General features: G+C 34.2%; 1 long non-coding RNA gene across 1 annotated transcript; it reads left to right on the top strand.

Moving 5' to 3' along the window:
- Nucleotides 1–14,527: 14,527 nt before the first annotated feature.
- Nucleotides 14,528–15,147, top strand: LOC135071933 (uncharacterized). The gene is made up of 2 exons (XR_010257344.1): nt 14,528–14,902; nt 14,949–15,147. It is a non-coding gene; the product is annotated as an uncharacterized LOC135071933 (long non-coding RNA).
- The last annotated feature ends 290 nt before the right edge of the window (nt 15,148–15,437 follow it).

Raw genomic sequence — 15,437 nt, forward strand, 5'->3', positions numbered from 1 at the left:
TGGCAAACACACAGCTCATGTAAATCAGCCAGGTCATAAAATTAATCATGTTAATGTTAAGTTAATAAGGTCACACGATGCATTATCGCTCCACGAGTTAACGATTCAATTAAACCAACGTGGGTGAAATATTGGCCATAAAATGGGCCTGACCTAAATTTTAAACCACTTTTGACAAACATCTGCTGACGAATGCGACCTCGCGAAGACGATCCTTCTGCCACCCCAAAAATAAATCTATCATGAAATTAACGCCTATGTTGAAAATAATGGCACCTCTTACCACTTATTGTTGTAAGTACGTAGTTAGGAACGAATTACATAAAGTGAAATTGAATGTCACCAATTTTATTTTGTCTACCGCTGGAGCTGCCTATGTTCAGACAAGTCTACATTAAGATGCATTTATTGTAGCTGTTCTCGTCTGCCTATATTCAAGACTTTTTGTATCGATACATATTGTCTCACAATGGCGCTGGATTTGAAAGGAATACATTAGCCGCGGTCGATGGCTCCTCCAAGACACCTCGAGGCCAGCTTAAGCAAATACAGATGTTGCTGTTACTCTGTTAGTTTCGCTAATACGCGCCGAATATGCCGATGCACTCTGTGTTTATGGAATCGAGAATTCGCAAATCAATCGAGAATACCTACCGATCGCCCGGCGCGATTTTATTAGCGCTTGAAACTTGCCAGTCCTGGAAAACTAGCACTTGTGTGCTAACGCAAAGAACCTTATTTGGCTTGACTTCAAAGGTTGTTTTTATGGAGACTTCTTGGGAATCAACGAAATCGTATGAATCAAAAGTGGGCTGTAAAACAAAACAACGTCTCCAATTTAAAAAACAGTCCGATAAGACGCCGTTTTTCATGCCGTAAGTGAATAGAAAGCAAAACATTTTGTTGCTTACCTAATGCTTATTATTAAATAACTTTCTCATTGTTACCTCTGATTCAAACAAACACCTACTGAAACGTGGATTATTAGCTATTCCGGTAAGTCAAACAATAGACCGAAGCCGGACGACGTTTTCTTTGGCAGTACCTCGAGCCTTTGGAAACCTTCATCAAAGGGAAATATTTGAACATTAAACAAGCGTGCCTACATCGAGACGTTTTACATTTTTGCAGGTAACTGTACCGGCGTTTGGTTTTTTCTTTGACCTTGGAGACCACCTGGCGACAACATCCAATCAAGTTATTCACGAGAGATTGATGGTACTGGCATTATTGGCGGAGTTTGTCACCGGATTTAATCAGGCTGTGGCCAAATTTATGGCTCTTACATTGTTGGGGAGTAGTTATAGCACTATGTTATAGCAAAGTTGCCGGTGACCTGTTTGTGGGAGGTGTTGATATATTGACTGTTTTATTTTGTGTTTAATACACAGCATTATTATAGCAAATATTGTAAAAGCGCCGTTATCTAACACTGGGCTTACGTCTGAATAAACCGTAAGTAGATACCTACATAATTAAGGCAGAATAATGAAAAATAAAAATGCGAGCGATTTATTTATGAAAAACTTTCCCAATGAAGCGAGACTTGCTTAAAACAGAAATGATAAGGAGATTCAGAAACTTTGTGGATTTTTTATATTGCGTGTTTGATTTATTGTCATTGTTATAAATCTATACTAATACGAGTATGATAAATGCGAAAATAACTCTGTCTGTCTTTCTTGCTTTCACGCCTAAACCACTGAACTGATTTTGATTAAATTTAACATAGAGATAGTTTGAGTCCCGGGAAAGGACATAGGATAGTATTTATCCCGGTTTTTGAAACAGGGACGCGGGCGTTAAAGTTTTTCTGTGACAGACAAAATTCCACGCGGGCGAAGCCGCCAGCGGAAAGCTAGTCTAAAATAAGTAAATGTTATTTCTTTCAATGATACACGTGCGAGAAGTTATTTCACACAGGGTTTGCGCTTCTGTGTGTGCAGTAAGTCCAAAGTTTATCCGCAAGCTTATCAGTTTCAGGATTAAACGAAGATTAAGTCCTAAAAATAAAGGACGACGAATAAACGTCAGAATGAAATTTAGTCAGCCGATAGTTGAGTTGGGGTTTTAATCAGTATGAACATGACTTTATGAAAGTGATTCATCAGAAAAATTACGACCCAATTAGGTAAAGTGTGGTCTGCGGAGTCTTAATCAGGTAATGGCTGAAAATAACAAGCAAACCCAGAGGAGAAAACTACTATCTAACAAACAGAACCGCAATAAGCGAAGGCCACAAATTGTCCTTGAACTCGAGTAACTTTCCTTTGATATTTATTAGCACCTCCGATCAAAGAATCGCGTGTACATAACAATGTTTTATTGGTTTCCTATTCAGAACAATTTCTACTTAAATTCTATTGTTAATTTGGTAACAGTTTTTCAATCAAAGTTGATTTAGTTAATTGACTTCCGTTTGAAGTCGGAGTGTTATGAGTTATAGGGATGGAATGATTGAAAATAAGTAATAACGTTATAGAGCAAGAAAGGGACAAAATTAAAGTGTTACCTACAGACTAGGCATATCAACGTAGTTGTTATAAGAACGAATTTCCAACAAAATATTTAGTCTGATGTGCTGTCAATTTCAGAAGCCAGGTTCTCAGTTTTATTTGCCCTTATAAGTGGCTGAAAGTAATTGAAAGTTGACGATAAAATCTTTCTACTTTCAGTCAATATTGTTAGTCATCGGCACAAATACTTACTACCTTATAATACAAAGATAAGTTTTCTAGACCATTTGCTTTCGGTTATATTTATATATTCCATACGATCTTAACCATCTGTCAAGCTAGTAAAATACAATTGCAATTCTACACCTATCTACAAAATAGTTTGTGTCGAATTAAAGCGGTCGCATCGAAAAAATCGCATTGTTTCACGCATAATAGTTTCAATATTCTGTTATGGACAACAGCATGAAGGTCAACAATATTGTTCAGAACTAATTTTTTAGCAAAAAGTAACATTGTCAGGCTTTGTTTCCATTTCTTTAAATATTTTAACGGCATGTCTGAAAATAGCAAAACTTCTAAGTAACTAGGTAGGTATTTGGTTTGATTTTGCATTATAATCATATTAGTCGTAATAGTATTGAAAATGCGAAAGTTTGCAAAGATGTATGTTTGTACTCTTCCACGAAAAACTACTGAACGGATTTTGATGAAACTTTACAGTAGGTATTATTGTTTATACATCAGCGTAACGTATATGCTATGCTATTTATTTATAACGATCTGCGACAAGCTAAATTAACGCGGGCGAAGCCGAGGACAAAAGCTAGTTAAAAATATTTTTATGAAAGACAAAAGACATAAGTATTCTTTGTTATTTAGGGGCTATTGTCACTTCAAAGATACGAACCAATTATCGCATCAATCAAGTGAAAATGAGTTCATTATAAAAACAGTATCGCAGATCGTTATCCTTCATATACTCAGCTGTTGTAAACAGTTTTATTGGCCATTACTGTTTCTGCTCAAGTGTTTTTGTTTGGTGCAGGTGCCGACGTCTGAAAGTTAAACCAAGGTGATAACGCATATAAAAGTTAAGTCAGTGAACAAGGACTCCGATGACTTTTAAAATGTGGTTTGATTCCCATATTGCACGTTTTTACTTGGTCGAAACAAATGTTAAAACTTTACTCATGAGTTCAAAACTGCAAATTAAGATTAATTTGTATTTGACTTATTAATGTCGTAACCAGACGTTTGTTGTTTGTTATTTAACCCATTTCCAGGGCACTGTTATGTACTGAAAACAGCAAATCAGTTTCTGTCGTTCATACTTGGATTTGCTTCATCCCAAAGGAAATTCAACCATAATATGCAAATACGAAGCAAACATTATTTAAAATATAAACTAGTTATTAAGCATTCATTTGGTCAGTGACAGTGGGAACATTGATGATTTGTGCAAGCCCACAAATAACGTAGATTCCCAGACTAAATGTGACAATAAAAAGAACTTGCTGGACTCGAATAGTGCATGAACTAGTTTCCCATCGTCACAATCTGAACTATGTTTCTTTGCTATTCTATAGAAGTGAATACAGAAGACCCATTTAACCCTTTCTCGTGAAAATTGAATTCAAAGTAAAATAATAAAGTTATGAATGTAGGTATCATAAGAGACTATTTTAAATACTTATCTTATTCATTACATATTTTTAATCCATAAAAGGGCCACCAACTATTGTATCTATCTATTCATGAGCATTGTACCTACTTATTGAATGACAAATTTTACAAAACAAACGCTCAGAGCTCAATTTGAGATTCCGTCCTATGGTTGGTCTAAGATAAGTTCAACCGATCAGAGCCTCAATCTACGCTTAAGTTTGTATCGAGCAATGATGTTATGGATATCCGTAACCGTAACCGAAACTTTCGGATATCCGAAATAAAAAAATATCCGTAACCGTAGCCGAAACCGTTATAATATTATTCCTATATCCGTAACCGTGTCCATAATCGAAACTACATATCCATAACATCCCTAGTTCGTCGAGTTATGCGCTTCGTTCTATACACAGACTAAAGAGATCTCACTGAGTACCTAATCCATTGCGACGTTCCCGGTGAAATTTCCAATCCATCTCCAAACCGGTTACCAACCCCCGATTTCATGACGGAAATAAAAGTGCACGCTGCACGCTTATTGCGCGTAAACTTGAACTTGGCCCACATAACCCACATTCTCACGTTATGAAAACGTTACGGGACAAAGGAATGTTTACAATGCGGGAATCGGGCTTTATTGGGGCACAAAGACCGCATTGTCCGATTTGGGCGACCTTCGGTGCATGTGCAATGTGCATATGCATGTGCAATGTGTATATATGTATATGCATGTGCAGCGGTTCAATTATGCGTGATTTGTAAAACGAGGCTGGTTATGCGGAACGGACGCGTGTAGGGGAATAGTAGAGTTTACTTTCGATTTCAACGTTGGAGAGGAGGAAAAAACTATGAATTGGAACTTACATAGGCTTTAACAAAGTGGCAAGTCATTAATTTATTGTAATTTAAGCTTAGATTAATAAAGTCACTAAAATAAATACAAATAAAATCGGATTCTTTTCACACTTTTAAGCTTCTGATTGCAGTCTCTAAAGAGTGCATGATGCGACCTGATGAAACTAGCTTGCCCTGAAGATGCCTATTCACTCTTAGCTACGTTGAAAGTAACAAAAAGCAGTGATATCGAGGGAATTTCCGTAGGCCTTATCACAATGGTGAAACTTAAAATCCGGCGGCTGAAACTTTAATACAAATCTCAGAAAACGGGTTTTAATTTATATAAATTATAATTACTTCACTGTCAATTATTTTAAATGTAACCTAAAGCTTTACGGGCTAGGAAAATAATTATTATGATCCGCCTACATATACTCAGTCCGCCTACATCCCTGACTCCTTTGATGAAATCCCGATCCAATAAGACTGCTAAATTATATCAAGCGAAATTATTAACAAAGTCTATGATATAATCATAAAACAGAATTTCGCTTAAAAGTTATTATTGACAGGGCTTCTCGGTATATTAATAATGTGATATACTATTTATGGATGGCTTGATCATACTAATTTATCCAATCAAGACGGAAATTTAGTACAGATAACTTTGTAAGCACCAAAATAACATGGTACAAGGCAAATAAAGTAATTAGTGACAATAGATTGAAAATTGAGAAAAAACACGTGTCCTTCAATGCTGGTTTTTTAGGGTTCCGTAGTCCTGACTAGGAACGCTTATTGGAAGTATAGAAGAAGACCTCTCTAAGTAGATATGTATTTAATTAATGAGAAATAAATCAAACAAATTCATCGCCAGTATATTTGACTCGACTATATAACTCAAAATAAATAACGAACTACTTACGTATCTTTAGTGAAAGTAATTCTATCTAGACTTTTAAAAGATCTTGACATGCACTTGAACGATGGAAATAATTATAAAAGTAGAGTCTGTACAAGCTTTCTAAAAGTGCACTTAAAAAAAGCACAAATATTGACATTGAGTTAGAAGCAGCGTGTATTTCTACGAAAAGAAAATTAGTAGAAATTATTCTAGAACCGTTTTAAAATGTGGACTTAACTAAGAATCGAACCTAGGAATTCTGGCTGCGAGTCCTCTATGTTGCCTTGCCACTAGACAGCTTGGATATTCTAGTTGCTGATGTTTTGTAGTAAAATATTTAGTTAAACACAGTTTTAGAAAACATGTGCTACGAATATTATTTTTCCATAGTATCTTTAATGAGGAAACTCTACTAAAAGTTATAAAGTAAGCTAATAGACGTTAGTTATAAACGTTGAAATGCAACACTGAGTCGACGCACCCAAGTGAATGTATTTATAACGAGAAAGCACTTGCCTATAAAAATCGCAGTCAATGTGCACTGCAATTTATAAATAGGAGGGTGTTTTGATTAATTTGCATCTACGAGTGTGTCACGAGAGGGGGACGGCCTGCTCGCCAGTACCGCGCCAAAAAGAGACGACAACACTATGCTCCGGGCACCGATGCACGCTACAATTGTACAAACGAACATGTATTTCCGTACCGCGCGGGAATAACTTGACATCTCGACCTGCACTTTTTTTTTTTTATTAGCTTAAACGTTTCCTCTACCTTATACCCTTCTGGTATAAAAAACTCAACTCGAAATACCCAAAAATACTTGAAATACAGCTCTTGTTCATAAGTAAATATCTCTAATTTAGGCAATAAATATTTGACATAACGATATATCCAATTAATATTATTCTTACAAACATTTATATTTCGATTTATCAATGTATGTCAGAACATGTATTTGTTAATATCTCGACATATACATTTATGGATTTTCGTTTTTAATTTGACAAAAACAGTTATCAAGTTATGATCCCCTCTGAGTACTAAACATATCCATGATATGTGCAGTTGTCTAGTTATGCACACTGTCAAGAGTTTGGATATTTGGAGTTATCCAGCTATTACATTCGTATAATCATATTTTTATATGCGTCATTAGCAGTTTTTAAAATATAACATTGTCAGGATTTCGAGTGTCTTTAAATATTTTTTACTTAGCAACCCCTGAAAATATATTTTTAATATATTTAAGCGTTAATTATTACTTTTATTACTATTTTCAATAGTTTAAAACTAAATTAACGTTTAAATAGCAAGTTGAAAGTAGAAGGATAAGTTTAGTCAATAGGTAGGTACTATCTACTAATCTTTTTTCATAACAGAGTAAGATTTCGTTTGACAACCGAATATAAGTAAAAAATCTAATAATAAACTTTTAGGTCAACTTTAAGTTCCGGATATTTTTATAGTCTATTGACATCAATGACATTAATTAGGGATAATGATGAGGTAAGTAGGGTCGATACGCCAGATCTCGTCCATTTAGTGAGTTGGTAGATTTGAGGAATAAAAATAATATAAAATTTTTCGTAATCATTTTGAACGAAAAATTGTTGTCATTATGCTCCCTTTAGTCTTTATAAGTATAGTATTAAACTTGCTCTAAACCATTAGAAGTTTTAATATCTTTGTAATATTAATATAATATAGAAAAAATGCATTCAAAATCACTAACAATTAATAACAGCATGGAAATAAAAAAATATAGATAAAATCTTACTAATTGGTATTCAAAATATTTAGGTATCACACTTAATAATTATAAAAATACATTTATATTTCAGTTTATTTCATTTTTTAAAATTTTAATAGTATGGCTCAATTTGCAATATGGTTTCCTCACTAAGCACAGTTTGCTTTTTAATATTATTTACAACGTCTGTATTTAAAAAATTGTCGTGATAATGTGGACGCAAATTGGCTATCACAAAGGGTAAGCTACATTTGGAGCGTGTATTAGCGTCCAGGAAAAGGCCTAAGTACTGAAAAAAATCTTTGTGTTCGATAAGTCATGTAAATAACGTTTTAAATAATATACAACATGCATTGTTTTGTATATTTTAATATCTTAGACCCAGTTAGACCAGACCGCGATCACTTCTGACGCAAAGTGGAAATTTCATTGTAGTAAATTCGCATCCACCTTATTTTAAGTGTCATTTAATAAAGTACAATCACCGATATCATTATCTGTATTGTATGGTTCATGGTTAAGGCTTAGAGACTGCGGTAAATCCCAAACTAGACCTAAATATATTAAAAACTTACCTTGAAACGCGCACCTGCTCACGTGGGATTTATTTTTGGCAAAAACGGTAGCATGCTATAAGATTTTTTTAATGTGGGTTTACCTGTCATACATTCAGGGAATCATAGCAATAGCTTACGTTCTAGAGTGATCCATCATTTGGACGTGAACTGGACGGTGGACGCGAAAGGGCGTGTCGACCTTACGCAAAAATATATCCAGTTAATTTTAATTATTTTAAGCTTAATGGTAAGCCTAAAATAATTAATATTAATTGTGCTTGTTATGAAGCATGGCTTTTGTTCTTTTATTTGTCTGTTTTTTTAATTTTAAGTAAACGTACAATTATCTGATCAAAAGCAATCATAATCTGCGATTATATTTGATTTTTGTAATAAATTTGTTACTATTTCATTGCAAAAGTGATAAAAATATGTACTATTTTTATGTTTTGTTTTTTTACTTAAACTTCATTCAAAATAATTAACTTAAATCCAATTTTTACACCTTAAATGTTTGTTTTTCTTTGGTGAATAACTTGACAAGTCGTCGGTACACAACTTGACAAGTCTTTTTTTTAATAGATTAAGAAGATAATTTAATCAAATTCTTACGCCAATCGAAAGATACGCATCAAATTAGCTTATTTCAATCATAAAAATATCAATTATCATTAATTCCGATTTACCAGAGAACTCTAAACTTTAAAATCGCTCCCCTGAAAAGTACGCAAAAATGACATGTCAAGTTATTCCCGCGCGGTACGGATTTATACGTAACGAATATGCAACTAGCTTTACTAATTCTTTACTGTGGTGTATTTAGCATACGAACGTCAGCTATGAGCTAAAAAAATGCAAGTTGCATTGTGAACAGGCACCAAAACAAAAGCGCGGTGGAAATGCAGTTCACCAAGTCAACTTTCCGCATTCACTTATTGACGCACTACATACCTAGTAGGCATACAATCACTGAAGCTGAAATGCCGCTTGAAAAAACTCAGTTTATCTTGGAGAGTGTAACCTCATTCCTTAGTGCGGTGCCAGCGAAAGTAACGCATACCCCACATCACCACTTATACTCGCCAGAGCCGCGTCAATAAACAAACTGACATTACAATAACATCACTTGAGCTGAACACGGTTCACTTACCGTTTGAAAGCTCCACGGTGGTACGGTTTCAGCACTTTTGGTTAAAATTAGTGTTTCAAAACAAACAATACCGGAAAACTGTTGCGGCGAGGGTCTGGTTTTGGTTCGCGGTTTCGCGTCGCGTCAGGTGACGTTTTTATTTGGGATTTGTGTGTTTAGGGATTGTTTTGGGGAATGAGTTATTGCAAATGCGGTAACGTTTGGCATGGAGCGTGCGCAGTGGAGCCCGAAGCGGTACTGGCGGCGGCCGCTAGGCGGCGCTGTGCGGCGGCGTATTGATAAAAGCGCAGGGACGCACCTCGGGCTTGCTCTATGCCACTATGCGACGCGCGGTCTTCAGTATTCGCGCGACCAACCTTGAACCCTCTATCGGATATTAGATAATGAGCACTTTAGATAAAATAATGCCGTATCAACGCCATGTGGATGTTGTTGCGGCCATTACTACATTGTAAGCTCATTTGTTTCGTTGGCAGCAGATTTATTGCCACTTGATGGGGTTTTTTGTCACAACAGGCACTGTTTATTTTTCTAGCATTCAGAGGTACACTTGTATTTTGATTCACAAAGACTACGAGTGTCTTCATAAAATAAAGTCATTAATTTTGAGTCTAGGCAACACGATTTGATTGTAAACAGTTTGATCTGTATCAACATTTCGCTAAGTTATTATTTGTACGTTCGGTTTCGTAAATTTGGAACGTAAATGAGATACTTCGACATTCTCCAATTACGATTCGAGTCACGTCGTGGACAGATTAGTTAGACTGCTATGAATATTCACACGAGTCATTGGCGTCTGTTGAGCCTGTAATACGAGCCTCTAAGGCTGAAAACAAATATTTTCATAGGGAAATCATTTTAACTTTGGGAACATTGATGTACCTACTAAGGGAAAGGAACGCCTTTGACCTTCCCTAAGCTCCGTTGTAAAAAACCTTAATCTCTATGTAACCTGCTGGGCCTTGAATTCAAAACAAGACAACATTTATTTAAAAACATTATGAAATAATAATGTAATTTACATTAGATATCATGTACGAACATAATGCTATGCATGTCATGGAACGTTTTATAGCTTAAGCGCCACGACTCTAAGAAAAACTATTCTGAAAAATGCAATAAAGCTGTTGAGTTTCAGAATAAAGTAAAATAATTAAAAAAATGTACTTACAATAGTTATTATTATAAAATGATTCACAAACCTCGTGTTTACTGTAATGAGGTTCAAAGCCCCAAGTTGCTTGAAATACGCAGGTTTGTTTATTTAAACCATTAATTTAGAGCAGTATAGTAATGATGAGCTGCACCGCCCTTTCGTTCTGCGAAGGCGGTTAAAAATAGTCCATCCTGAGAAACGCACCGATGGTTCTACCATAATTTATGAACACGGGTAATATGTAAGGAATTCTTCTACCTATGTAGGAATGTACATGTATGGAGTAAATATTAAGGGTTGACAGATATTTGTTGCAAAATACCATCTATGTAAAATGCCACAGCTTTTTGTGCTTTACGTAGGAAGCTTGATGTGTGCTTTTTGTGCTTACAAGTAGGTACTATTAACTAAATAAATGTAAATAAGAATTTTTAACAAGCTTTATTTCTCTGTCAAAAGATCTAGTTCTTAACTAGATGGAGGTTAGATATAATTATTTTAAAATTTTACTTTTGTTTTTAGATTTCACATTTTACCTATAAAAATATCGAAAAGTATTTGTCGTGATATCAATGCGTTACATAAATTCCTGTTAGCAGTCTTGTTATTGTCTCGCCAAGCACTTTTTTGTGAAATTGTTAGTATTTATTTAGAGACTAGAACCTTGAGATACTACGCAGTTGGGATTTGTATGTCTGCTACGTAGTATAAGGGAGTCTGGGCGACTCGGTCTGACCTTGAAATGTTGCACTTCACCCCTACCTCCCTTCCACCTAAAACGTAGTGGCCTTAGGGCTGCGCACTGCGCATGTTCAAAAAGTTTTGCCAATAGTTTTTATTATTTGCCAGACAGAATTATTAGAGAATCCATTTAGTAATTTTGATTTGATATAAATTGAATTTAATTACGCTGTAAATCGGATAAAATTACATCGCCACGCAAAATCGCCGTAATCATCAGTTAGTCCAAGCTGGAATGCTTTTATAATTAATTTTCCACTGTTACAATATTCACATGTTAATTATTTTTTCTAAGCACTAAAGACTGAAATTCAAAGTAATCACTGCTGCATTTATTCGGTTATTAGTTAGTGCTATTTTAAATTAAATGATGAAATAACTCACTAATCAGTAGAGTTTTACACCAGTGTACTGACGACTAACTTCCCAAGAAAACAATATGCAGAGAAATAATAAGAAGAAATAATGTTTTTGACAATATTCTCGTTACAATTTATTAAAATGTAATAAGTAATAATTCAAAATTAATACAATACATCCCCTGACAAGGGTTCAGCCCATAATGCTGGAGGATTTGGAGATTGGCTGGCTTTGAGAGAAATTCAGTTAATATTCGTGGGTATTCTGAACACGGGGCGAAATTGTTTCATTACACAAAGAAACTGACTTCTTTTAATAAACTCCAATTTAATAAGCTTTGATTCATGATTAATAAATGATATTAAGATGGACATTTGATTCAATAACTTTTATAGGATTTTTGAAAATGCGGAAAATCGTCAGCGTGTCAAGTTATTAATTAATGTGAATAATTTCACACAAAAACTATATGTAAAGTACAATATGATAGGTGTAAGGCGTATAAGGTATCATTGCACACACACCATGCTATGTTATTTGGTTTAGTTTACTTTTTTAATGTTTTTGATGTTTTATTTTGTTATAATAATCTTATAAATAAGTAGCAGTAAACTTTCTTGCTTGTACCTACCCTATTTCATCCACCTCAAGATTTTTTCCCAAGGACCTATTGTTATCTCAAAGTTCATAAAAATTAAAGGTTTAGGCGTGAAAATATGAAACAAAGAAACCCAAAGCGTTTCCTTCGTATTAATAATAATGGTACCACTAAGTAACTCGAAACTTGTCCTATTCTTTAGAAAAGGACACAATTTTAATAACTACTTAGACCTTGCCAAATAGACAAAAGATCTTATTAAGACTAGACATTCAACATTTCAGCTTCTTGGAAATAAGTAATTTAAATAGCTAAAAACTAATTTAAGTCTATGCTAACTTCAAGTGAGCATTCCAGCAACAAGAGGCTACAAATAACTTGTTTATGGGCCATAGATATCATCGGCGCCCGCGCATCCCATTGAAACGTATCTGCTGATGTGAACATGATTGTAAATTCATATGTTTACGATGATAAATAAGTGTTTTAGACAGATTCGTTGGGCACTTGCTGTAACCAGAATCCAAGTAAGCATTTTGTAGATAAAATGTTGTAATCCTAACTTGTTTCAAGCCTAGTGTGTGAACATTCGCTGTATTGCAAACATTCGGGGGAATGTCATATTTAGTACATACTCTTAAGTACTTACAATGACTACTATTCACTCAAATAATGGAAGATCAAGAGCATGCTCTTGCACTCACGATTAACTTGAAATCATACAATGTTGTTTGAAATACTAACACAAAAACCCAGAGTGCCAATAGATGGCGCTGCATGTGTATTACATCGTGGTAGCATTTATTTATCTGAATCAATGAGATTATTGTAGGATCATCAAATCGATACAAACGAATTTGCCTACAATTAATTCAATATAAATCGCACCATACTGGCTTTCAAGCAATTTAGACTACTTTAGGCTTCCTGTGGTAGAAGATTAATTAATTTCTTGTTTGTACCAGCACCCAAACAGTGTTTTGTTTTCTTTCTGTGGTGGACTTTAAAGACACCTGCTGCACTGCTTAAATTCATTTTAATTAAATATTATAGGCCCATGTTTTCATTTTCATTTAGGCGTAACCCTACAAAATACTTTATGATCGATCCCTCAAGCGAGCGTGTGACTACTACGGTTCTCTTAAGTATAGAATTCCAGACGATTTTTGTGACTGGTTTGCATGTGGCTAAAATAAAAACCTAAAATTTTAAGTGTTGATTTTTAGCTTTAACTTTGCTTTTGACAGCTGAGGATCGAAGACTTTTCGCGTGCAATCTTGCCAAGCCGTGAATCATACACCTAAATTGCACGCTTTAAAGTTTAAAATGCAAGTTGTTATGAAAGTCATTTTGAAGTAAGTATGTATTAAAAGTACATAACTTTATTTTAAATGACACCTGAATAGAACCTTGTAAATAACAGGCATAATATGAAAAAGTGCTAGTAAAATGTTTATCACTCCAGGTGACTTGAGTGATTTATAATTATCTAAATATTAAAAATCTTCAAAGCATATTAGTAAAAGAGAATAAGTAGGTAGTACCTAGAAGAGAATTTAGTTATTTCAATCTCCAAAATAACGAAAAAAAGCTTTCTTAATTTACAAGCGTAGTTGAGCTTTTACAAATATTTCAAGCTCCATCATTCTTTCATTGAGCTTAAAGCAATAATAATATATTAAAGATGTCACAAACATATTTAAACACCGAAAAAAGACCGACTCCTTGAGTTGCGAGGTGGCGATGAGTGCTACCAGCAAATATGGAAAGTGTCCAATGCAAACAAAGTTGCAGATGACGTATCAACAAATAAACATAGAGCTTCCTTGCCCCCCTAATCCTCCGATTCCTCTAACAAAATGACGTCATAACCACAATCATAACAGTCTCAGCGAAGACTTTGAAGGGTCAGATTAAACTGGCCGGTGTTCGGATGCACCGAAGTACATCACTGCTAATGACCGTTGATTGATATTTATGAGTTTGGAAACGACTGCGATCGTATGACACAAGTACCAGAGACGGCTTTATGCATCAATCAACCACGAAGCTTAAAAACATTGCTGGAACGAGAATAATTAGGTTACACGTTAACAAAAGTCGTTTGAGGTCCGAAATTAAGTTTCAAAGTTTTTAAGCTTCAGCTTCCGGTTTTTTCTGCCTGAATTTCAGCCTTTCAAAGGAAGTAAAACGTTTAATAGGTACCTAACCTAGTTGTGTTCCCACTTATTACAAGGCTTAAACCATTTGGAATCATGAGATAAATTATAATGATTCACGATAAATAAGGTAAAAAGTTGACATGTTTTAAACTTACTTACATACGAGTATTAAGCGCTATTGAGAATAATGATAAACTTGTTTGTAGATCAACTTGCTTTTATTTCAGCACATTTTATATTAATACAAATTAACACCGGTGGGACGCTCGGCGCGACCAGAGAGAAGAAAAAAGAAAAAGATTGACACTAGTGAAGTGCAAATCAATTGACGATCATAGTGTTGTGCTTTATGTATTTCAACACTCCTCCTCAAATTTAACAATAACGTCTTAAATTTGCTACTTGTAAAGCACCACACTATGTCCCCAAATACAAATACAATAGTTAGACTATAACAATTACAGCTTTTACATATTTAAAATTATTAGTTTACTATTTATCTATGTATTTAGTATTCTTTAGTTATCTATCCATACATTTATTACAAGTTAACTTAGGTATTTATGTGTTATCTATCCATACATTTATTACAAGTTAACTTAGGTATTTATGTAAGTATTTATCCTATTTATCTTATAAACCTTTTACTTTAGCTTATTTACTTATACAATACTAATTTGTTTTACTTTTCAGTAAGTATATAATCTTAAATCTCACAACAGTCAGCGTTATTACACCTTTTTATATTTACTCATATCATTAATTACTTTCCTTAAGTTAAATTAAACAAAATACAACTCCTCCTGAATGTATATAACTTTTATAAAGTTTTAATAAAGTGTTTTTAGTTACTAACTCATAAAGTGATTAACACAGTTTACAAACTTTTCTTTACATAAGCTTTTAGTCATTAAATCTGCTAAGTTATCATTTGAATTTACATATTCAATATTGATGATGTTCTTTTCAATAAGATCTTTCAAGAAATGAGCCCTTATATCAATATGCTTAGTTCTTTTAGAATTTTCGTAACTTTTCGACATAGATATAGCACTTATATTATCAACAAGTAAAATAGCATCACTATTGATG

This window comes from Ostrinia nubilalis, chromosome 5 (assembly GCF_963855985.1).
Source record: "Ostrinia nubilalis chromosome 5, ilOstNubi1.1, whole genome shotgun sequence".
NCBI lineage: Eukaryota > Metazoa > Arthropoda > Insecta > Lepidoptera > Crambidae > Ostrinia > Ostrinia nubilalis.